The 24,394-nt window shown below is 49.5% G+C and overlaps 1 long non-coding RNA gene across 2 annotated transcripts in view; it reads right to left on the minus strand.

Moving 5' to 3' along the window:
- The window catches only part of LOC129380487 (uncharacterized), a 52,212-nt gene that overhangs the window by 17,842 nt on the left and 9,976 nt on the right, over positions 1 to 24,394 (minus strand). Inside the window, exons 2-3 of one of the 2 annotated variants that reach the window (XR_008608558.1) lie at positions 13,487 to 13,564; positions 9,463 to 10,702 (exon numbers count right to left, since the gene is read on the minus strand). This is a non-coding gene — a long non-coding RNA (uncharacterized lncRNA). Of the gene's footprint in view, positions 1 to 9,462; positions 10,703 to 13,486; positions 13,565 to 24,394 lie in introns of those variants that run through there. The other variant, XR_011891540.1, reaches the window with a different exon arrangement.

Here is a 24,394-nt window from a genome sequence, read left to right on the forward strand (position 1 = left end):
CCAATAAAAGTTACTTTTCTCGTTCACAGTATTGCTACTGTGTTCTTCTACGTCACCACCACGTGACATCTGGTGGAGGTGCTTGTGCGTTCATGTACCGAACGCCCCCGCAAAACCGCGATCCAAGCCCGAAGCCCGAGGACAAAACCAACGTCGCCCAAGACCAGCGTGCTAGCCGCAGACTTCAAGGACTGCCCCCAGAGCACGGACTTCTACCTGAGTCGACAAAGAAGATCGTGGTCAAAACAACCCCAATGGCTGCCCCAGCGTCCCCCGTTATCCTACAACAACCTCGGGACCCACCAACCTTCCATGGAGCAGCGACTGAAGACCCGGAATCATGGCTGGAGACCTACGAACGCATCGCGACGTTCAACAACTGGGACTCCGACGACAAGCTGCGGCATGTCTACTTCGCTTTAGAAGACGCCGCCAGAACTTGGTTTGAGAACAGGGAATCGACCTTGACAACGTGGGACCTGTTCCGTAGCGGCTTCCTGCGCACCTTTACAAGCGTCGTGCGCAAGGAAAGGGCTGAAGCTATGCTGGACGCCCGAGTGCAGCTACCAAACGAGAACGTTACCATCTTTACGGAAGAAATGAGCCGCCTATTCCGCCACGCCGACCCGGAAAAGAAAGTCCGGCTACTGATGCGTGGTGTAAAGGAGGAGCTTTTCGCCGGTATGGTACGAAGCCCACCGAAGACCGTCGACGAGTTTCTTCGCGAGGCCACTAGCATCGAGAAGACACTCGAGATGCGCAACCGGCAATTCGACCGCCGCACCAACTCTACAAACTATGCCGGCGTTCAATCGCTGGCCTCCGACGACCTGCGCAAGGCTATCAGGGCAGTCGTACGAGAGGAGCTCCAGAAGATCTTCCCGTCGTCGCAGCCTCAAGTGGCCTCGATCGCTGACATCGTCAAAGATGAGGTTCAGCGGTCGCTTGGGGTTCCGGAGGTGCAACCTCAATTACCGCAACCCCAGCCAGAAGCGATGACCTACGCCGCCGTCGCACGCCGTCAAGGTCCTCCTCCGCGACCGCGACAGCGCCCTGTAACGCCGCAATTCCGTCGACCACCCCCGCCGCCAGCACGCCCACCCGTCGCCCAGCGCAGCTACCCGAGGAAGACAGACGTATGGCGCGCTCCTGACCACCGCCCGCTCTGCTACCACTGCGGGGAAGCGGGTCACGTCTACCGACGATGTCCATACCGGGAAATGGGACTGCGAGGTTTCGCCGTCAACGCTCCGCGCCCGCAGCAAGGTGAACGCCCTCGCGATATCGCTGACTACCTCGCGGCTACTCAGTGGAGTTCTCGACGACCGTCGCGTTCACCATCACCAGGCCGCTACCTGTCGCCGCAGCGCCGACCATACACTGGCCCAGCTCGGGGCCGGTCAGCAAGCCCATATCCGGAAAACTAAAAGCAGCAACCGATGGAGGTGCGGTTGCTGTCCGTCGAACTGACGAAGACCCTCCGCCGCCGACGAAGACGCCGAAGAAACTACCTCGACAACATAACGACACGCCGCCGTCCCGACGAAGTCTGGAAAGAAAGAATGCGACGACGAAAGACGACCTGACGACGTCACATACCAGCCACAGGTCAACGCGACGCAGCCGTGATCCGACGCCAAGACCTAACTGCAACGCCAGACAAAGAACCACCGACCTCGAGGTGCTTCTGGACGGCCACGCAGTTACCGCCTTAGTGGACACAGGGGCTGATTACTCCGTAATGAGTGGACACATCGCCGCCCAGTTGAAGAAAGTTAAGACCGCATGGGAAGGCCCTCAAATTCGGACCGCTGGAGGACACCTCATCACGCCGACTGGAATCTGCACGGCAAGAATAACCATTCATGACCGGACTTATCCTGCCACCTTCGTTATCCTGCAACAGTGTTCACGAGACGTCATTCTCGGCATGGACTTCCTGAACCAACACGGCGCAATCATCGACCTGAAGTCGCAGTCAGTAACGCTGTCGGAAGATCAAGCGATACCGTCGGAGAGCCCTCGTAGTCACCACGCCTTGAGTGTGCTCGAAGATCAAGTGAGCATCCCGCCTCGCTGCAGCATCGTTATTTCGGTCGGCACCGAAACACCCGCTGACGTAGAAGGCGTCATCGAAGGCGACCAACATCTACTGCTCGACCGTGAAATTTGCGTCGCAAGAGGGATCGCTCGACTCCACGGAGGAAACACGAAAGTGTTGCTGACAAACTTCAGCAAGGAGTTCAAGCACATCAACAAGGGCACGACGATCGCATACATCGAGGAAATTCAGGAAACCAGCGATGCCTTTGTCCTCTCGGATTCTGTTGCATCTACCCCGACGACCGTAGTTCCCGAGCCAGAGTTCGACATAAATCCAAGTCTCCCTGTGATTAAGCAGCAACAGCTCAGAAGTCTGCTTCGACGATACAAAGACTGCTTTTCGACGTCATCGAGGATTCGACAAACACCAGTCGCAAAGCATCGCATAATAACCGAAGAGTGCGCTCGACCACTACGCCAGAGCCCTTACCGAGTTTCGACGCGAGAACGCGAAGCTATAAGACAACAAGTCGACGAAATGCTGCGCGACGACATCATCCAGCCGTCGAAAAGCCCGTGGGCCTCTCCTGTAGTCCTGGTAAAGAAAAAGGACGGAACCCTACGCTTCTGCGTCGATTATCGTCGACTGAACAAGATCACGAAGAAGGATGTGTACCCCCTTCCACGGATAGACGACGCATTGGATCGGCTCTGCAACGCTAAATACTTCTCGTCGATGGACCTCAAGTCTGGCTACTGGCAAATAGAAGTCGACGAGAGAGATCGCGAAAAGACTGCCTTCATCACGCCAGACGGCCTCTACGAGTTCAAGGTCATGCCATTCGGACTGTGCTCGGCGCCTGCAACGTTTCAGCGCGTCATGGACACGGTGTTAGCCGGACTGAAGTGGCAGACGTGCCTTGTTTACCTGGATGACGTCGTTGTCTTCGCCGGAAATTTCGACGATCACCTTAGGCGGCTCTCGACAGTGTTAGAAGCCATCAAGTTATCAGGGCTCACTCTGAAGCCGGAAAAGTGCCGTTTCGCTTACGATGAGCTTTTGTTCCTAGGCCACGTGATCAGCAAATCAGGAGTACGCCCCGACCCACAGAAGACGGCTGCCATCGCAAAGTTCCCGCAGCCAACCGACAAGAAGGCAGTGCGCAGATTCCTTGGCATGTGTGCCTACTATAGGCGCTTTGTCAAGGACTTTTCACGCATCGCTGAGCCGCTGACAAAGCTAACTAAATGTGACGTCGAGTTCAAGTGGGGAAACGCCGCAGGCCGGCGCATTTCAAGAACTCAAACGACACATGCAGTCGCCGCCCGTACTTGCGCACTTCGACGAGCACGCCGATACCGAAATACACACTGACGCCAGTAGCCTAGGCCTCGGTGCCGTCCTAGTCCAGAGAAAAGATGGACATGAACACGTGATAGCTTACGCTAGCCGGTCGTTGTCAAAAGCGGAAGGCAATTATTCTACAACCGAAAAGGAATGCCTCGCCATCGTTTGGGCTACAGCGAAATTTCGCCCTTACCTCTATGGCAGGCCATGCAAAGTGGTCAGCGACCATCACGCGTTGTGTTGGCTAGCTAACTTAAAGGACCCTTCAGGACGGCTGGCGCGGTGGAGCCTCAGACTACAAGAATACCACATCACTGTAACATACAAGTCCGGAAGAAAACACTCAGATGCCGATTGCCTATCCCGCGCCCCCATTGACCCACCGCCGCAAGATGACGAGGATGACGACGCCTTCCTTGGCATAATAAGCGCGGAAGACTTCGCCGAACAACAACGAGGGGACCCGGAGCTAAAAGCCCTAGTCAAGTATTTGGAAGGGCACACCGACGTTGTCCCTAGGGCATTTAAGCGTGGATTATCTTCGTTCACGCTTCAAAACAACCTACTCGTGAAGAAGAACTTCTCACCAGTCCGCGCCAGCTACCTCCTTCTTGTACCGTCAGCGCTGCGTCCAGAGATACTGCACGCCCTACACGACGATCCAACCGCTGGGCACCTCGGATTCTCCCGTACGCTGTCGAGAATACAGGAAAGGTATTACTGGCCGCGTCTGACCGCCGACGTCGCCCGTTACGTCAAGACATGCCGAGATTGTCAACGACGCAAGACACCACCGACAAGGCCAGCTGGATTACTACAGCCGATCGAACCTCCTCGCCGACCATTCCAGCAGATTGGGATGGATTTGTTGGGGCCGTTTCCGATGTCAACATCCGGGAATAAGTGGATCGTCGTGGCGACGGACTATCTCACCCGCTTTGCTGAAACTAAAGCTCTACCAAAAGGCAGCGCAGCCGAAGTGGCGAAATTTTTCGTCGAAAACATCCTGCTGCGACATGGTGCCCCAGAAGTCCTCATCACCGACAGAGGAACGGCTTTTACAGCAGAGCTCACCCAAGCCATTCTGCAGTACAGCCAGACAAGCCACAGGAGGACAACTGCCTACCATCCGCAGACGAATGGTCTCACGGAGCGCCTGAACAAGACCCTCGCCGACATGCTAGCAATGTACGTCGACGTCGAACACAAGACGTGGGACGCGGTCCTGCCGTACGTAACCTTTGCGTACAACACGGCGGTGCAAGAAACAACACAGATCACGCCGTTCAAGCTGGTCTACGGCAGGAACCCGACGACGACGCTTGACGCCATGCTGCCGCACGTAACTGACGAAGAGAATGTTGACGTCGCTAGCTATCTCCAGCGCGCCGAAGAAGCCCGACAGCTCGCCCGCCTGCGAATCAAGAGCCAGCAGAGGACCGACAGCCGACACTACAACCTCCGACGACGCTTCGTCGAGTACCAGCCTGGCGACCGTGTTTGGGTCTGGACCCCGATACGCCGACGAGGACTCAGTGAGAAGCTACTCCGACGCTATTTCGGACCCTACAAGGTCATCCGACGTATTGGCGCTCTGGATTATGAGGTCATGCCAGACGGCATTTCGCATTCACAGCGGCGCCGCGCACGATCTGAAGTGGTCCACGTGGTGCGCCTTAAACCCTTTTACGGACGCTGACGAACTTCGTCATTTTTGTTCTTTTCTTTGCTACGAGTGCTTTTGTTTATTAACTTCGTTTGTTTGCAGCATCGGGTCGATGCTTTTTAAGAGGGGGGTATTGACACGTGTACTTATCTGGCGACCACGTTTCGCCACCTAACAAATGTAATCGCACAGCGCGGGACGCGCTTGCATGTATCAGAAGTTTCTGGAATGTTATCGATGCTTCTACCCGGCTGTCTGTTGTCGCCGAACGTTGTGTTATCTGATTTCATCGTGTGACGCGAATGGTGTAGAACATTGTGGAAGGCGCGCGGGTCCGAACGATTAGTCTGGAACATTCGACGCCTGCTGTATAAAAGCCGACGCGCTTGCCTCGCTGATCAGATTTCCGACGATCGCCGACTGTGTTCGCCGCTTTCGTTGTGCTATAAGTGTAGCCTGTTTTGTGGGCACAAGTTCGCCCAATAAAAGTTACTTTTCTCGTTCACAGTATTGCTACTGTGTTCTTCTACGTCACCACCACGTGACAATATTACTACCACGATGGAGGTATTACTGAGCTTCCTATACCGAAGCGAGTTAAGTGACTGCAATACTCCCGCACTTCCTCCCGCGAATGTGCTTCCCTTTTCCAGTTTTCTTTCCATCTTTTTGTCTCCTCATACCTCTCCCAGTCCCACAGTGTAGGGTAGCAACTCGGAAGAACCTTGAAATGAGATAATTCACCAGGAAAAATACGCGTGAAAGCCGAAACCGACAGAGTACAACTAAATGGTCGTGCTTATAGCGCGACGTTCAAACGTCGGTTACTGTGCTGTCATGTCATATCTCTCCACACAGCATTTGACCGTAGTTGCATAATCTTTAAATTGCTCCGTCCGTAAAAGCATACCGCGCTACGACTGTGGCGTTTTCGTATATCGCGAGTAGCTTGTACGCAACGTAACAGAAAAATGGGACAGCATCGGAAGGCCATGCCTTCTCGTGAGAGACACCTCGTATATATAGTATATTTACAACTCGCAGCGCATATGAATGACGGAAAGGCGTGCAAATGTACTATCAGCAGCCGAAACCAACGTAAAAAAAAAAAGAAATAAGAAGCGTTGCTTGATTAGCAACGTAGCGTGACAGCAAACGCATAGAAATCACAGAACCGAATATGACCTGCAACTGCGATTTCCGTCGCATGCGACAGAAATCGCACTTCCGGTGCGATGAAAATCGCATCATGTGAACCAGGCCTAATGCGAACGCATTAACAAACCATAGTGTACACTTTCTTTATTTTTATTACTTCAGGGCACTAGTAGCAATTCAGAAACTGAAACCGGTCAATGCTCGAGGCATGTCCATATACGAGACATGTATATCGGCAAGTACTACATTTAGAAGAAACCTTGAAACTGCCAAATTAAGTTTCTAAGGTAGAGATGTCAGGACTCGAAAAAACAACATTTTGAAAAAATATTTTTCCGGTATTTTTTTAGGGCATAAAAAGTTAAAAAAGAAGAGAAGACTAACGGTTCATATTTACTCCGAATGCATCGATTTAAATGATGCAAGAGTTACGTTGGTGTCACATTGTGAGTAAAACGTTCAGACGATATATTCTTTCACCAGTTTGTGCAACATTTTTGATGACGTGTTGGTCCTATAGGTGTATTACCCGCTTCCGTGTAGTAACACTTGCACTTGATGGACAAAGCCGTCCCGTTCACTCCTCTTTCGTCGTCCTGTTTTCGCGCTCTGTTTCCCATACGAAGTGAATTTTCGAGCTTGCGACACAGGTCCAAGGCGTAGCGTTTGCGGCACGGTCTTCGACTGTATATCGACTCCAGAATCAGCAAGAGGACAAAAACGGGTGGATCCTACTGCAGGTTGTCTCACACGTTTCGAGGCCCAAGCACTGGCTCCTCGCGCGTATATTCCAAACTACACAGTGCTGTGCTGAACCTCCATCGTTTGTTGCTCTCTCTCTCTCTCTCTCTCTCTCTCTCTCTCTCTCTCTTAAAAAACCGAACCTCGATATGCGTCACTTGGACACAGGGTCCGACCTTTTACAGATGAAATACAAGAGGAAGGATAGTCCTGGTAGCACTCTCATTCATAGTGATCAAGAAAAACCAGCCTTGAAAGCCACATACGTCGGGTATACCTTGCCGAGAGTCTGTCAACGAACGCCTGAGTCCGTACGCAGTACAGAATTTGCCGTTGTCTTAACCTAGTGCCGATGTACACCTGAACCGAGAGGCTGGTAATTAAGTGTAGCATTTTTTATTAGCTACTATGCGCTTGTGTTTATTGGCGTCAAACTAAGCGAACCATCCTACAACAGTTCCATCCGATTGTCAGTGTGGCGGCACAAAAGCGCACCCCCTCCCTCCGTTGTATTTCTTAAATTAATCCTCCAGTAGCTTTTCTCTGCAAAGGAACAGCTTGATTTGGCTGTCTAATTCTAAACACCAAAGCCTCCACAAAATTTATTTTTCCTTGGCTCTATATTTCAGTACAAGCATTTATGCTGTTGTCATATTTCAACGTGGTTAGCTGTCTGGCTGCACAACTCGAACTGCCGCAGTTCTAAAGAAAGAATTTGGAGGTGTTACATCTGACAAATAAATTCATTCCCTAGATCTTATGTCAGGTGGAGAATTTTGACTCTGAACTAAAGTGAAATGTTAAGCAGTATTAGTACATTGGGCTTTGCAATAGCAAAAAAACCCTGAGATGTAAGGCAAGAAAGTCGAAACGATATCCGGGTTGCAATGCTGTCTGGAGTTCCCCGAACTGGGAAGTCAAGACGTCATACAATTAGAAAGCGTTGGAATTGATATATATTTAACTGTTTTTCAAGAACGACTACTGTCTACACTACATTTCAAATAAACCAAGGTATTGTGCACTTATCTCGCAGCAAAACGCCTCAAATACGAAATAAAATTTGAAATTTTTGACGTCACATTTACGGGATGCCTCTAAGACATCGAAGAAAACTTCGGAAAAGAAAGTTTGATTCTGATTTCTCCAATAATTTAGCAAAATTTTTCTCAGAGAGTTTGAATAGCAAGTTTTGGGTGAATGCTTTACCATTATTAATTAACTGGTTTCAAGCGGGTTGCAGAAGAGAATCTACCTATGACTACTGCTCTTGCACTGTACCGCCCGTACGTCTAAGGTCGCCCACACGTTCCCTCAATAGTTTTCGTCATGGTGAACCCGCATCATGTAATTGACCGCGTGACATCCGCAGTCCGAAAAAATAAACTTCCAGAAGTGAGAAGACCGTATACACCAGACACCCCTCGTTAATAGAGTAAAAGAGTGCAGCTTTCATGATCGGTAGATGAGAATTCCGAGAACAACCAAGATCTCCCAGCGAATAAAAATAATGTTATTCGTATAAAATGTTCATATCTTGCCATAAGTTTTGAAAAACCTCTCCTTGCATGTTGCATACAACCTCACTTGCTCTTACTTTTACTTCCGTGTGCTCAGAAAGGTTAGGATATTTTTCCAGACTCTCCAAAATTTCCGGAAAAAAACTGCATTTTTCAGGATTTTCTCACGCTGTCAAAATTTCCGGAAATTTTACATCTCTATTCAAAGGGAAGGGGAGGGTGTGGGGGGAGGTGGATGACCATTGTTACTGTTAATTTCCCGAAAAACACTTCCTTTAGAATCGGGGATAAAGCTACAGGGAACGCCATTATATTTTGGGGCACATCTGTAGACTTGGAGCAGGGATTCTGAGGCTGCTCAGTGCACAGTAAAGTTTTTGCACCTTGAAAATAAAAGTGTTAGCCATGGGACATACCAAAAGCGCGTCCAAGGGTGTAAAAAAAATTTAACGCAACCGTACGGGTGCTTTTTGAGTGCTTTTTGTGTTCAAGGGTGTTTTAGCTAACAACCTTACTATTAATGGTGCAATATATTTACTGTGCAGGTCTTGGTCACCGCTGGTTATTGACATCTAACCGGTTCGAGATTGCGAGGTCCTTGCGCAATATGGTATATCCGTCCTCGACCGCTCCTATATGTGTGCAATCTCCTGAATCACTGCTAGCACATGAGAATTCCTCGTAAGGCCAGAAGCGGGCTGTGGCGTGCAAGTCGAACTGGGGGCTTGGGCTTCTCGCGAATGCACGACGATGGGCAGACTCCTTCGCCTTCCCGCCCCCATGACTGCATATTTGACCCTTGCTTACCTAATTTATGCCTGTCTACATAGGCGCACGCAGGAATTTTTTATTAGGGGGACCAAACTAAATTGCAGTGCCCCCCACCAGCCCACCAGTATGCCACCACCTGCCCCCCTCCCCCTTCAAATTTTCAAAGCGGGCACAGTGTCAAATCCAACAAAGCAACAGCTAGCTCACGACATTGATTGACTGATTGAAAACATATTTATTTGCTGAATATTCGTAGAGCTCGTAGGTGAGCCGCCTAGTCCGGTAGTCCACTGGTTATTGCTGCTGCGCTGGCCCTCCCCACCAGACAGTGTGGGCATTGCGGAGAGTATAGTACAGGGTACCACTGGTGTAACTTAGATGGCGTTGGGTATGCATTGGTTTGTCTCCTAAGTCTCCTAAGGGTGTTCTATTCTAACTTATTGGGGGATTTATGTGGTGTTGGGTACTCCTTCCTAGCTGTTCTCTATGGTGCGAGATTGTCAGCATACACTGCTAAAACAGTTAGGTCGCAGCACCCTTCAAGGTCATTAGGGGGAGACGCCCGGTACAGAAGAGCCCGGGCATGCCTGTGAGCGGCTTCGTTTCCTCCTGGTAGTTCCAGGTGACCGGGAAACCAGATGACTGAGGCTTGGCTGGGTAGATGCTTAATCAGCAATGACAACCCTGACCTGTGAATTAATCCATTATTGAAGTTGCGACAGGCGTTCTGGGAATCAGTGAGCACATCGGGGTTGGGGTTAGATACTATAGCTAATGCAACAGCTGCTTCCTCTGCGTGAGTGGGGTTGGATGTTTTCATCGAGACGCAGTTCACCATCGATCCTGAAGGCGTTGAGACCACGATAGTCATAACTCAATTCTTTGGTCCTGCGGCGTCCGCGTGAAGGGTGTTAGGTTGCTCGTCCCATTTCTTCTGCAGGGCTTCCCCTCTTGCTTTTCTCCTTTCGATGTCATAGGCGGGATGCATGTTCCGCGGAATGGGGTACGCATTGATGCGTCGCCTAACATCACGTGGTACCTCTTCCCTTTGGTCTATCGTATAGGGCAGATTAATATGGATCTTTTCGAGCAGATCTCTACCTGGTTTTGTGAGTGCGAGCCTATTGAGTTGTGAGAGGCATTGTGCTTCCCACCACTCTTTGAGAGTATTATGTACTCCTAGAGCCATGAGCTTTGCCGTTGGCGTGGAGTTGGTAGCCCCAGTGCCGTTTTGTAGACTTTCCTGATCAGTGTCTCCAACTTTTCAATTTCCGACTTGGAGAGGTTAAGCAATGCCGTTCCGTTCATTATCCGAGAGATCACGAAAGCTTGCACTAGGTGGATGGCGTCCCTTTCCATCATGCCATGGTGCTTATTTCTGGTACGATGTATCATCCGGAGGATTTGCTCGGTGAATGTTGTAAGCTTCTTCATAGTGGTGGTGTTCTGTCGCCCCTGCGGGATATAGCCAAGATTTCTTTCAGAAGAGCGGCCACGTAAGTAATGTTTCAATAAAAAAATACTGATACCGCGCTTCTGGAGCGATAATCGTCATCCTTGCTTCGTTGCGATAGGATTGGCATTTTACGGAAAAAAAAATGAATTGTCGAATGAATTTGTCGAAAGTGCGAATTCCTCGGGGCAGTCTAACCATTTTTCTAACCTAAAAAAAAGTTTGACTAAAGCCTCATTACTTTACAGGTCCCTAATGGTTCACCATCTATAAGTTGAAAAAAATATATTCCGGTATTTTATGAGCAAGAACAACGGTATCATTATAAGTCACACCGTATAGTGAGGGACTCCGGATTAATTGTGACCACACAGGGTGTTTAACGTGCACCTCAGTTTACTACACGAGCGTTTTATCGCGACAGCAATTGTATGGACGTTCGAGCCGCCGCCGTTGTCCTGCTGACCAGTGGACTACGCACGCACGGAGGTTTAGGGAGTTACTAGAGACGCAAAGTGTGTTTGGCTGCAAAAACGGCCAATACATGAAGTGGACGCACCGTCAACGCCATATACGCTCAATCACCTCACAGTGTTCTGCCTTCCGCTGTTGGTATGAGCGTTGTGCACATGCTAGCGTTTCTAGTGGGTTTCTGTGTGTATTGTTAGTGGTGCTCCGTCCCATGAAAAAGAATTCTCATTCCTGTGCACGAAAATTCCCTATTTGCGACACCTTTTGATCCCTGCATTATTCTAAAATATCACCGCCCAAGCACGCCGTACAGACAGTTAATCCGCGAAGCTCAAACGTACCGCCCCGGTGTTCTTCACTGGGTTAATCTGACGGTTCATTGTACGACGGCTTGATAGGCTGCCGGATTCTCGGTACGCAGTTTGCTGCTTGCGCTCGGCTGCACGAGCCTGTTCTTGTGCCCGGGCTGCAGCATCGGCACGGCGTAGACGAGTTCGTTCTTGGTTCTACTCGCGGCGTTGCTGATCTAAAGCTGCCTGCTCCTGAAGAGTACGTATTACGCGTGGCCTACCCATTTCCGAGCTGGAGAGAAACTGCTGTGCACGCGCTCGGCTGCTACGGAGAGCGCGACGTTGTTACTGGCGCAGCTAATCCGACACCACCTATATACAGCACAAGGCCTTCCCTTTCACCCTGATACATGACGTCATGTTACCTGGCCAGACTGCTATAAAATCTAATGGAGATGCTCCCGAGTAGGCAACAGTGGTTTTGACGTCACCGCTTTCATCCCGCCAACCTTGTCAATGGAAATTTCGGGTCAGATAGCGTGACGTCACGGTTCGGAGTGAACTGGCCTTGTGCTGTTATAAGCGGTGTTGGCCTAATCGCGCGCTTATCTTTCTCTCTTCTTTTGTTTTTCGTTTCGCGCATGCGCATGGGGTTGCGCCGGAGGATTTTTCGGCGTACAGGCGACCGACGCACGGACGGACCGACGGACGAATCCGCAAATCATATACATCATCATCTTCTTCTTCTTCTTCTTCTCCTCTTCTTCTTCTTCTTTTATGTCCACTGCAGGACGAAGGCCTCTCCCTGCGATCTCCAATTACCCCTGTCCTGCGCCAACCAATTCCAACTATTACCCACGAATATCCTAATTTCACCGCACCACCTAGCCTTCTGCCGTCCTCTACTGCGCTTCCCTTCTCTTGCTACCCACTCTATAACCCTAATGGTCCAACGTTACCTAACCTGCGCATTAGATGACCTGCCCAGCGCCATTTTTTCCTCTTAATGTCAATTAGAATATTGGCTATACCCGTTTGCTTTTGAATCCAAACCGCTCTCTTTCTGTCTCTTAACGTTATGCCTAGCATTCATCGTTCCATCTCTCTTTGTGCAGCCCTTAACTTGTTCTCAAGCTTCTTTGTCAGTCTCCAAATCTCTGCCCCATATGTCAGCACCGGTAAAATGCCCTGATTGTATACCTTCCTTTTCAATGATAATGGTAAGCTTCCAGTCAGGAGCTGACAATGGCTGCCGTATGCGATCCAACTCATTTTTATTCTTCAATGAATTTCCTTCTCATGATCAGGGTTCCCTGTGATTAATTGACGTAGGTACTCCTTCACAGACTCTAGAGACTGACTGGCGATCCTGAACTCTTGTTCCATTGCCCGGTTATTCATCATTATCTTTGTCTTCTGCATATTAATCTTCAAACCCACTCTTACACTCTCTCTGTTGACGTCCTCAATCCCTTGTTGTAACTCGTCAGCAGTGTTGCGGAATAGAACAATGTCATCGGCAAACCGAAGGTTGCTGAGATATTCGCCGTCGATCCTTACTCCTAATCCTTCCCAGTTTAATAGCTGGAATACTTCTTTCAAGCCCGCAGTGAATAGCATTGAAGAGATTGTGTCTCCTTGTCAGACCTATTTCCTTATAGGTATCTTCCTATTCTTCTTGTGTAGAATTAAGGTAGCTGTGGAATCTCTGTACATATTTTCCAAGATATTTACGTAAGCGGTCTGCATTCCTTGATTACGTAATGCCTCTATGACTGTTGGTACTTCTACTGAATCAAATGCCTTTTCGTAATCTATGAAAGCCATATAGAGAGGCTGATATTACTCTGCGGATTTCTCAATTACCTGATTGATGACATGGATGTGATCAATTGTAGAGTATCCCTTCCTGAAACCTGCCTGTTCCCTTGGTTGACTTAAGTCCAGTGTTGCCCTTATTCTATTGGAGATTATCTTGGTGAATATTTTATATAATACTGGGAGTAAGCTAAGGAGAGAACTTACCTAACATATGTCTTTGATGTCACCTAGTAGCGTAAGAGCCCTCTACAATTCCAGTGGATAATAAAAGCCATTTTGAAACTGAAAGGTAAAAATTGGCGTTAAAAGTCAATGAGAATAAGAAAGATGTTAGATGACACAGATCTAGAGAAAGCTAATATAAAGGAGCGATAACCTTTCATATAGGAGGTTATATAATATAAAGGAGCGATAACCTTTAGGTTACCGCTTTCTTATTTAACGTGGTTATTGGGACTTTGTTTAACGTGGTTATTTGGACACCGCGGTTTTCGGGCGGACCTCCATCGCTCTCCACGAGGCGCTAGAGGGCCGAGGGTTGGGCGCCGAGACACGTGTTTCGGGTCTTGGGATTCATTTAATTTTAGGGCCCTGCGGGTCTAGTGTCTGCAGGGCCTGTGAAGAGGATGGAGCAGCATTGGCTGCTTCCACCATGGGGGCGGGAGGGGTCACTGCGGGACCACTGTGCTTGGGCTGGGAGGACTCCTGAGGCCTCTGTGACGCCCCCCCCCCCCCCCCCGTCACATTTGCAAAACTTCCTCGCGAAAGGTATGACACTCGCTTGCGTGCTTCAACGAACGCGATTTTTTCTTTAACAGTTAGTGCAATTACTTCTTTTTCTTTTTTCCAGCAAGGGCAAGACCGCGAGTAAGCAGGATGGTCTCCTTTGCAGTTAACGCAATGTGGGGAAGAAGTGCAATGGTCAGATTGATCATCGTTTGAGCTGCATTTAGTACAGGCTGTTTGTACTCGGCATGCATGTGAATCATGTCCAAAACTTTGGCATTTGAAACATCGTCTGGGGTTAGGGATATATGGTCTGACAATTACTTTTACATAACCTGCGTCCAGCGAGGTAGGCATTGCGTTTGTTCCAAAGGTGAGTATAACGTGCTTTGTCGGGATTTCTTGGTCATTTCTTTCTTGAGTTTGTCAGATTTCTTGGACAATTCTTTGTACTTTGACAACGTTTCGTTCCTGTAAACCTTCCAGAAGTTCCTCATCGCTCAAGCCAAGAAAGTCCTCCTCTGATATCACCCCCCTGCTTGTATTTAGTGTTCTGTGGGCTCAAATTGTCAGTGTCGCGTCGCCAATACTGGTAAGTTCCGAGCGCTTTTGTGCTTGATATTTGTCATTTAGTTCTAGGAGGAGGTCACCGTTATAGACATTTCTTTAGGCTTTGTATGTCGGTCCGATTTTGTCTTTCAGACACTTGGCTACCAGTAATGGAGAGAGCTTTCTTACTGGTATGTTGTTTTCACTGTGGACTACATAGTACTTGGGAAATGATGGAACGTTACTCCGAAAGGAGAAATGGAACGGTGCTTCGGTGTGGCATCTTTTCAGACGCCGATTATAGACAACAGAATTTGCGCTGCCACAATAAAATGTGTATGTTTGGCAACAGCGCCGACCGCCCACCACGGAGCCCAACGAGGGGACGCGGCAGAGCTTGTGTACAAGTCTGCACGACGCCAGTCGTACGCCGTCACTGTAGCCAAATATGGGGTACCGAAGGTAGGATAGCCACACAGGGTTAACCCTTGCTGCCAAGGATAAAGGAAGTAAATGGAAGAGACAATACAGGAAAGGCCAAAAAGAGAGAGATAGACGAAAATTTTAGGAGAGAGACAGGAAAAGGCGACCGCAGTTTTCCTCCCGCGGAGGGACAGTCTGGAGGTGCCGTCCGCGTGAAGCAGAGGCCAAAGTGGTGTGTTGCCTCCGCCAGGGCGCCTTAAAAGTCCGAACACCCGGCATCGGTTCAATCCCCAGGATCCCCCTTTCTCCAGACACGGCTAAGCCGCGGACGACTACACGTGGGAGGATCCAACCCTCATGTGCTCGGGTACGTGGTGTCGCAACACACCAAAGGCCTGCTCACGCAGACGCCCCCGCTGGGAGTAGCAGGCTAGAGCGCGTTAGCTCAGGCCGACCTCTCTGCCTTCTTTCAGATAATTTATGTGCCTCTTCCTTCGACTTTCCCGCTGCTGCTGCTGCTGTTGCTGCTGCTGTCTGGCACACCGTGTCGAAGGGTGGTTCAGAGCGTGTGTATACATGACAAAAGCGAGGCAGAGGGGAAAGGCGACGCGAGGAACACGTTTGGATCCCACCGCGTCTAATGTGCTCAATGTTCTCTGCAGCTCCCTGGGCGTCACCACATTAGCCTATTGACAGCTGTCATTATTCATGACCCCCCTAAAAAGCACTGCAGAAACTGCAGCGCTTACCTTTCTACTAACGTGCGAGTCCAGAGGGGACGTAGAGAGGAGGCGGAGAAGAGGCAGTTCCCATATAAGGGATGAAGGGGAAAAGGTGACGTGAGAAGGCAAGGAAAGGATACTGCGGTTGCGGGGAAACTGGATAAACTTCAGCTCAAGGTACGTTTCTGTTACTGCTGAAAAATAAACGCCATGCAAATATGGCAAGCGGACAACTTACCCAGGACGTGCAGAAGCAGAACCGCACTAATTAAAGCGCACGCAGGGTCCAGGCGACACTACGGAAGCGACCACATGTCAAATCAACACCCCTGTGCCCGCCGTGGTAGCTGTGCGGCAATGGCATTGCTCGGGGTCACGGGTTTGATCCCTACCGCGGCAGCCGCATTTCAACGGGGGCGAAATAGACAACGCACCTGCATTTAGATTTTGGGACGCGTTAAAGAACACCACGGTGTCAAAATTAATCCGGAGTCCGCCACCACGGCGTGCCTCATAATCCGATTGTGATTTTGGCACGTACAGCCCTATAATCCAATTCAAGTTTAATACTTCTGCCACGATGCGATGTGCCATGTGAGGCAACGACAATGCTCAACCCTCTCAGAGGTTATGAAATATGGCGCACAACAACGCCTCAGGCAAGCCCCTCTTCCTGTGTGTCCTGTGTAGTACGCAGACAAACAGAAGTCGTGCTCGCAAGGTAACGTTTAACGTGTTAGACTAAACGTTGAAAAAATTAAGTTTTCGCTGTCAATATCACCGCTAATTATCGTCAATCAAAGCAACCAGCACAGAAAGCTTCGTTTACATCGATTCCCACAGTGCGTGGAATCTGCATAACTTTTTTTTTACCCTTTCGCCATAGCAGGGTAATATCATCAGCAATCTCAAAGATATTGTAAAAGCGGTAGAAGAAGTGTACTGGCTCGTACTGACCTGTACAGTAACCAAAGCAGCCACGATACCTCCATTCGAAGTTGTAATGAACAGGTTACAGAGGCTACTTCTATAACTAGCGATGAAGTTAGAAGGGCCTTGCAAGACATGAAACGGCAGGAGAAGATGGACTACCAGTCGATTTAATCAAAGATGGAGGAGACATAATGCTTGAAAAACTAGTGGCCCTTTATACGAACTGTCTATCGACTTCAAGGGTCCCAGAGAACCGGAAGAATGCTAACATTATACTAATCCACAAAAAGGAAGACGTTAAGGAATTGAAAAATTATAGTCTCATTAGCTTACTTCCAGTATTATATAAAATATTCACCAAGATAATCTCCAATAGACTAAGGGCAACACTGGACTTTAGTCAACCAAGGGAACAGGCAGGTTTGAGGAAGGGACGCTCTACAATGGATCACATCCATGTCATCAATCAGGTAATCGAGAAATACGCAGAGTACAACCAGCCTCTATATATGGCTTTCTTAGATTACGAAAAGGCATTTTATTCAGTAGGGATACCAGCAGTCATAGAGGCATTACGTAATCAAGGAGTACAGGACGCTTACGTAAATACCTTGGAAAGTATCTACAGAGATTCCACAGCTACCCTAATTCTCCACAAGAAAAGTAGGAAAATACCTGTAAAGAGAGGGGTCAGACAAGGAGGGTCAGACAACGTCGGACAATCTCTCCAATGCTATTCACTGCGTGCTTGGAAGAAGTATTCAAGCTATTAAACTGGGAAGGCTTAGGAGTAAGGGTCAACGGCGAATATCTCAGCAACCTTCGATTTGCAGATGACATTGTCCCGAGGATGAGTTACAACAAATGATTGAGGGCCTTAACAGAGAGAGTATAAGAGTGGGGTTGAAGATTTTAAACTCAAAGAATTGTTACTTCGGTGAGCGCCAGACTCTCGTGCTCGGTTTTCTCGTCGACAAAGATGGTATTCGACCTGACCCTGAGAACATTGCTGCAGTGCGCGAGTTTAGACAAACGAAGACAGCGAAAGACCTCCCTAGTTTCCTTGGTCTGTGTTCGTACTTCCGCCGGTTTATTAAGAACTTCGCCCAACTTGCTCACCCATTCACGTGCCTCCTTCACAAAGACAATCCCTACCAGTGGCGTAGCCAGAAATTTCGTTCGGAAGGGGGGGGGGGCTCACGTTCCAGCTCGGCCTCCTTCTTATAGAATTTGTCGAAACATCAAATACATGAAATAATAACTGCATTGCCGTTACTAAACATGCTGCAAACGAATTCTTGAACGCCACGCAATGTCAAGACAAGTAAAATATGTATTTTTTCATAAAAGAATATACTCGTATGTCTCAAAAATTGGGCCCGAAATAACTGACATATAGCTTCCATGTTTTCTCTCTATTTAATAAGTAAAGAAAACATCCCACGAACCTTAGAACTATAACAGATTGAAACCAGCAAAGCAGTGCATGCCGCTGATATGAAAAATGTAAAGGCCATGAAATGAACAAGTTGAGGACAAATATTTTAACGAAACTTTGTCATTCAAGAACCTTGTTTACATTTTTGTACATATGCAACGGCCAGGGAAGAATCTCAGTGATGCTGTCCTTTGTTCAAATGTATTGTCACCAATATTGTCAATGCTAGTGTATTGTAATTGCACCGATGTTACAGTCGCAACAGAGAGCACATATAAAAAGCCGTTATGCAAATTATACGAGGGCGAGTCAAATGAAAATGTGCGAATGCGAATACATGGCAAACGGGATACCTTTATATTTAAATGTAGTCTCCATGAGCATTTAGACATTAGTCCCACTGACTAACGAGTCGTATGATTCCCGTCTCATAAAACTCCTTGGTTTGCTGCTTCAAAAAAATCTGTAACTGACTCTTTCACGTCATCGTCCGACACGAATCTGGTTCCCTTGAGCTGTTTCTTCAATTGCCCCAAAATATAGAAGTCGCAAGGCGACAGGTCTGGACTGTATGGCGAATGTTGCAGCGTTTCCCACTTGAACTTTGCCAGTTTTGAATTAACCACATCAGCGACGTCGGGACCGCCATTGTCGTGGAGCAAGATGACGCCATTCGTCAATTTTCCACTTCGTTTGTTCTTGATTGCGACACGCAGCCGATCCGGCGTTCCAGAATATCGGAAACAATTGATAGTCTCTCCAGGTTTAGTAAATTCGATCAATGATGGCACCTGACGATCGAAAAAGAAAAGTCAACAACACCTTTCCGGCAGAAATGACGGCCTTTGCTTTCTTTGGGGCTGGTGAATTCAAATGTTTCCACTGTAAGCTTTGCCATCGTGTTTCAGGCTCGTAGTAGTGACACCATGCTTCGTCCCCGGTCACAACTGCAGACAAAAAGTCGTCACCCTCATTGTGCTACCGGATTAAATGAGTCAAGGCAGCGCCGAACCTCTCCGTCTTCTGGCGGTGGTTTAACATCTTGGGCATTCATTGCGCACACAAGAGCCGATAACGGAGGTGTTCATGAATTATGGTGTGACGCGAACCGTGACTGATGTTCACACGCCCTACCAATTCATCGGTGCTTATCCTCCGTTCTTCTCTAATCAGCTCATCATCCTTTGCAATTGTGTTGGGGCTGATTGCATGGTGGCTTTGGCCCGGTCTTGTATCGTCTTTGCGTCTTTCACGTCCTTCTTTTAACCATTTGCTCCAACGCTTCACAGTGTCCAATAAAATGCAATCTTCAACGTACACGACCGCCATACGGCGACTAATTTCTTTTTGGGAAACAGCTTTAGCTGTCAAAGACCTCACGACACCACGCTGTTCAACTTTTAGAGTGTCCATTATGTCACGCAACCATGTTCAACCCAGTGTATGAGAGCATTAAAGAACATTTATTACCCGCCGTGGTTGTTCAGTGGCTATGGTGTTGAGCTGCTGAGCACGAGGTTGCGGGATCGAATCCCGGCCACGGCGGCCACATTTCGATGGAGGCGAAATGCGAAAACGCCCGTGTACTTAGATTTAGGTGCACGTTAAAGAACCCCAGGTGGTCAAAATTTCCGGAGTCCTCCACTACGGCGTGCCTCATAATCAGAAAGTGGTTTTGGCACGTAAAGCCCCATAATTTAAGTTAATTTTTTAAGAACATTTATCCTCACACCTGCATGTTACTTGTAAATGAGAGATGCCTGTGTGCTACGCGCATGTCTCGCAGATAAGGAAAAGAACCATTATTGATCCGGGTTGGTTGGCTCACTTTCATTTGACTCGCCTTCGTACATTACAAATGCGATGATACAATGGGATATACAAATTCGAAGATACAGCTTGATAAAGGTAAAAAAAGTGTCACTGGAAACAAAGTTCACTGCACGTATACACAAAACCTCGCAACAAGATATTTAAATATACGTATACCTCTCCAATAAATCTACATATCTAAGAAAAAGTCAATGTATATAATGCGACAAACAAGGCAAATAAACATATTGCGCAACCACAGATTCAGAAATCACAGCACCCCATCCTTCCACCCTCCCCGTCCCGATGTATCGCGCGCGACGGAAGACGGCGCTCTTCCTGCCCGCTTTTCTCCCTTGCGCACACAATACTGAGCCACCATCGTCGGCTCACCCATGCCACCCCCACCAGCCTACGCTTTCACTTGCACATACAACACGCGGCGCGTGGTCACAATGTTATCGCTGTTACGTTTCGCCTACAACGCGCGGTAATGCCGGCGCGGATGCAACGGACGCCGGGGCTTCGTTCAAAGCGGCGGACATTTTGGCCCGTTCGACGCCGCCGCAACGCCTCCCCGCCAAGCGTGTCCAAGCGTGTTTCAGTGCCACGTGTCTTCGTGTGTGCGTGTGTGTGTGTGTGCCCACGCTTGTCAAAGCGCGGCAGCCGGGGAGCGGAGCTCCCCAAGTGAGGAGCCAGCAGGTCTGTCCGTCGGCGGGTTGGCGATGCGTCACTACACTCGGCTCAACATGTCTCTCGGCTCGACCGTGCGCGCCGTCGTGGGCTCATGCTCCGCCGTGTCGTGGGCTCATCCCGTGACCTTCCTTCTGGCCCGCGACGCCGAGAGTATAAGAGCAGCTGCCCCCGGACGCCAGGAGAGAGGCTCCGATTTCTTCTGTTGAGTTACGTGCTCTCCCGTCTCTCCACTTCGGTCGACCTGACCGGCCGCTCTTTTGCTATGTTAGAATAAACAAGTTGTTCTGTTACCAGTCTTCTCTTGCTTTGCCGGGACCTTCGGATGCTTCCAGTGCCCCAGGCCGCCAGGCCAACGCTACCCTTGGGGCTTGCGACCCATTGGCAATAACGGGCGTCAGCACCGAGACCCCAACAGCTGGTTGCCAGCGGTGAGATCGCGACAACGGAGGCCAGCAGCGAAGAGATGCGGTTGAATGTATGCTGAGCAGCACAACGACCATCCGGGAGCAGTGCAACGAGCCCTGTGTGATGACTGGTTGCCTGCAGCGGAACGACTGCGCTGAATTCTTGGCTGCGAGGTTTGGTGAGTGCGGGACTTTCTTTTTCTGAGTTTTGCCAGGCTTTTGTTAGTGTCAGAAACAGAGCTGGTAATTGTGGTTGTCGTTGCTGCCGGGTTAGTTTGCGGCAAGACAATAGTAAGCAGTAGAGAAAGCAGCATTCAGAGCAGCCATGGATTTGAAGTCGTTGCGCAAACCGAAATTGCTGGAGCTTGCAAGAGAGTTGGGTCTGGATGTCTCAGACAAACTCAGAAAACCAGAACTGCTAAGGGCTATTTTTGAGTTAGAAGCTGAGGATGACGAGCTGTCGGAATGCCTTGAGACCATTGAGGAGAGGGAGACGGCAAAAAGACAGGAGCGTGAACTTAAAGAACAGAAAGAGAAAGATGAGCGCGAACGTAAAGAACAGATAGAACGAGAGCAACAAGAGAAAGAAAGAGAGCGCGACCGTCAACACGCTTTGGAAATGAAGCGTCTCGAGTTAGAGATGGAACGCGCTCGTAATGGAAGTCAGGCACACGGTGCAGGAGAACGAGTATTGTTCAAAATGACTGACCTGATGCGGCCGTTTAAGCTTGGAGAGGACATTGGTTTGTTCCTGGTTAACTTTGAGCGAACGTGCGAGAAGCAGGGGTTCTCTCGGGAAACGTGGCCACAGCGCTTGCTCACTTTGCTACCCGGCGAAGCGGCCGACGTAGTCACTCGCTTGGAGAGAGAGGAGGCAGAGGATTTCGACAAAGTGAAATCGAGTCTGCTAAAAAAGTACCGGCTGTCAGCGGAGGCGTTCCGTCGGAAGTTTCGGGAAAACGAGAAAGGCAGAAGTGAGTCATATACAGAGTTTGCGTACAGGCTTATGTCAAACATGCAGGAGTGGCTCAAAGAAGAGAAAGCGTTTGGTGACCACGAGAAAGTTCTGCAGTGTTTCGGGCTAGAACAGTTTTATAGTCGGTTACCTGAGAACGTGCGGTACTGGGTCTTGGATAGGCCAGACGTTAGTACGGTGGCTAGAGCCGCTGAGTTAGCCGAGGAGTTTGTGACGCGTCGGGCTCGCGGAGCTAAGGACGGTCAAAAGGGTGAATTTGGCTCCAAGTTTGAGAGGCCGAAGTTCACACCCATGAGAGCAAAGGGGGATACACGTAATTCGGATGCAAGTGAAAGCAGTCCGACCGAACGTACGGAGACGGCGGCAACCGAAGCCGAACGCAGAAAGCGGTTCGAGACGAGGCAAGCGCGCGTTTGTTATACGTGCCAGAAGCCGGGTCACTTTTCGGCGCAGTGTCCAGAAACAAAAACAAAAGTCGTGTTTTTGTCTTTATGTAGCACTGACGAGAACATGAAGCTTCTCGAGCCCTACATGCGAGACCTCCTCGTGAACGGGAAAGAGTGCCGAGTGCTTCGCGATTCCGCAGCTACAATGGATGTAGTTCACCCCTCTTACGTAGAACCCGATATGTTCACGGGCGAGTGCGCATGGATCAAGCAAGCAGTGGAAGCTCATAGCGTGTGTCTGCCGGTAGCAAAAGTGCTTATTGAAGGACCTTTCGGAGCACTTGAGACGGAGGCCGCAGTGTCATCTATGCTGCCCCCCCAGTACCCGTACTTATTTTCGAACAGGTCCGATCACCTCCTGCGCGAGAAGGGGCTTTTGTTTGGTGAGGCTAGCGTTCAGGCCTTAACCAGATCGAAGGTTCGGGAGCTCGCTGCAAAGGCGGTAGTTGCGGGGCCGACGTTGTTGAACGATGAGAAAGGGTCAGAGGCGCAGCAAGCTGATATTCAGAGCACGCCCGAACTGAATAAAATTGAGCCTGTAGCGTTAAAGGCACCAGATACTGGAGAGGAAAATCCCGATGCGGGAAAGTTAGAAGAGCTTCCGGTCGAGCTTCCGGGACTAGGCTCAGTGACGAACAGGAAAGACACCGATCAAGTCATTAGTGACTTAATAAGTAAAGCATCGCTGTCGCCTGAGCAGAAAACCGAACTACACCAGCTCTTACAAGAGTTTCAAGGTCTGTTCTCTGAGAGGCCTGGTAGGACTTCTGTCCTTACTCATGACATAGAACTTACCTCCCCAGAGCCAGTACGATCCAAGGCGTACCGGGTGTCACCCCGCCAGAGCGATATTATGGAGGCTGAGGTAAAGAAAATGCTACAGCTCGGTGTTATTGAGGCGGGTGAGAGTGATTATACCTCCCCTTTGATTTTAGTTGAGGTACCGGGCAAGGAACCTCGTCCTTGCGTCGACTACCGCAGGCTTAATTCCATCACTAAGGATCAAATTTATCCGATCCCTAACATCGAGGAGCGCCTTGAGAGAGTGAGTAGCGCTCAGTTTATTTCCACCCTAGATCTTGTCAGGGGTTATTGGCAGGTTCCACTTACAGGAGAGGCTAGTAGGTATGCGGCGTTCATTTCACCAATGGGGACATTCCGTCCTAAAGTTTTGAGTTTTGGTTTGAAGAACGCGCCATACTGCTTTTCAAGCCTCATGGACAAAGTGTTGCGGGGACAGCAAGAATTCGCTTTACCGTATCTAGACGATGTAGCGATATTCTCCGCATCCTGGCCTGAGCATATGGCGCACTTGCGGGCAGTGCTAACCCGCCTGCGCGATGCGGGCTTGACAGTCAAGGCTCCCAAGTGCCAGTTAGCACAGGCCGAGGTTGTCTACCTCGGACACGTGATTGGTCGGGGTCGTCGCCGCCCCTCTGAAATAAAGGTGGCCGCTGTGCGAGACTTCCCGCAACCGCGCACGAAGACCGATATTCGGTCGTTCTTAGGTGTCGCCGGCTACTATCAGAGGTACATCCCCAGGTACTCTGATATCGCGTCTCCCCTAACGGATGCTCTAAGAAAGACAGAGCCGCAAACAGTCGTCTGGGATGAGACAAAGGAAAGAGCTTTTAGCGCCCTAAAGAGCGCCCTAACAAGCCAGCCTGTGCTACGATCGCCCGACTACACGAAAGGGTTCGTTGTTCAGTGTGATGCTAGTGAGCGAGGCATGGGCGTTGTACTGTGCCAACGGGAAAATGGAGAAGTAGAACACCCCGTCCTGTATGCTAGTCGTAAGCTGACGAGTCGTGAGCAGGCGTATAGCGCCACCGAGAAAGAGTGTGCGTGTATCGTGTGGGCCGTTCAGAAATTGTCATGTTACCTAGCTGGCTCGAGGTTTATCATTGAGACGGATCACTGCCCTCTCCAATGGCTGCAGACCATCTCTCCCAAAAATGGCCGCCTCCTGCGCTGGAGCCTCGCTTTG

The sequence above is a fragment of the Dermacentor andersoni genome, chromosome 1 (genome assembly GCF_023375885.2).
Source record: "Dermacentor andersoni chromosome 1, qqDerAnde1_hic_scaffold, whole genome shotgun sequence".
Classification (NCBI taxonomy): domain Eukaryota; kingdom Metazoa; phylum Arthropoda; class Arachnida; order Ixodida; family Ixodidae; genus Dermacentor; species Dermacentor andersoni.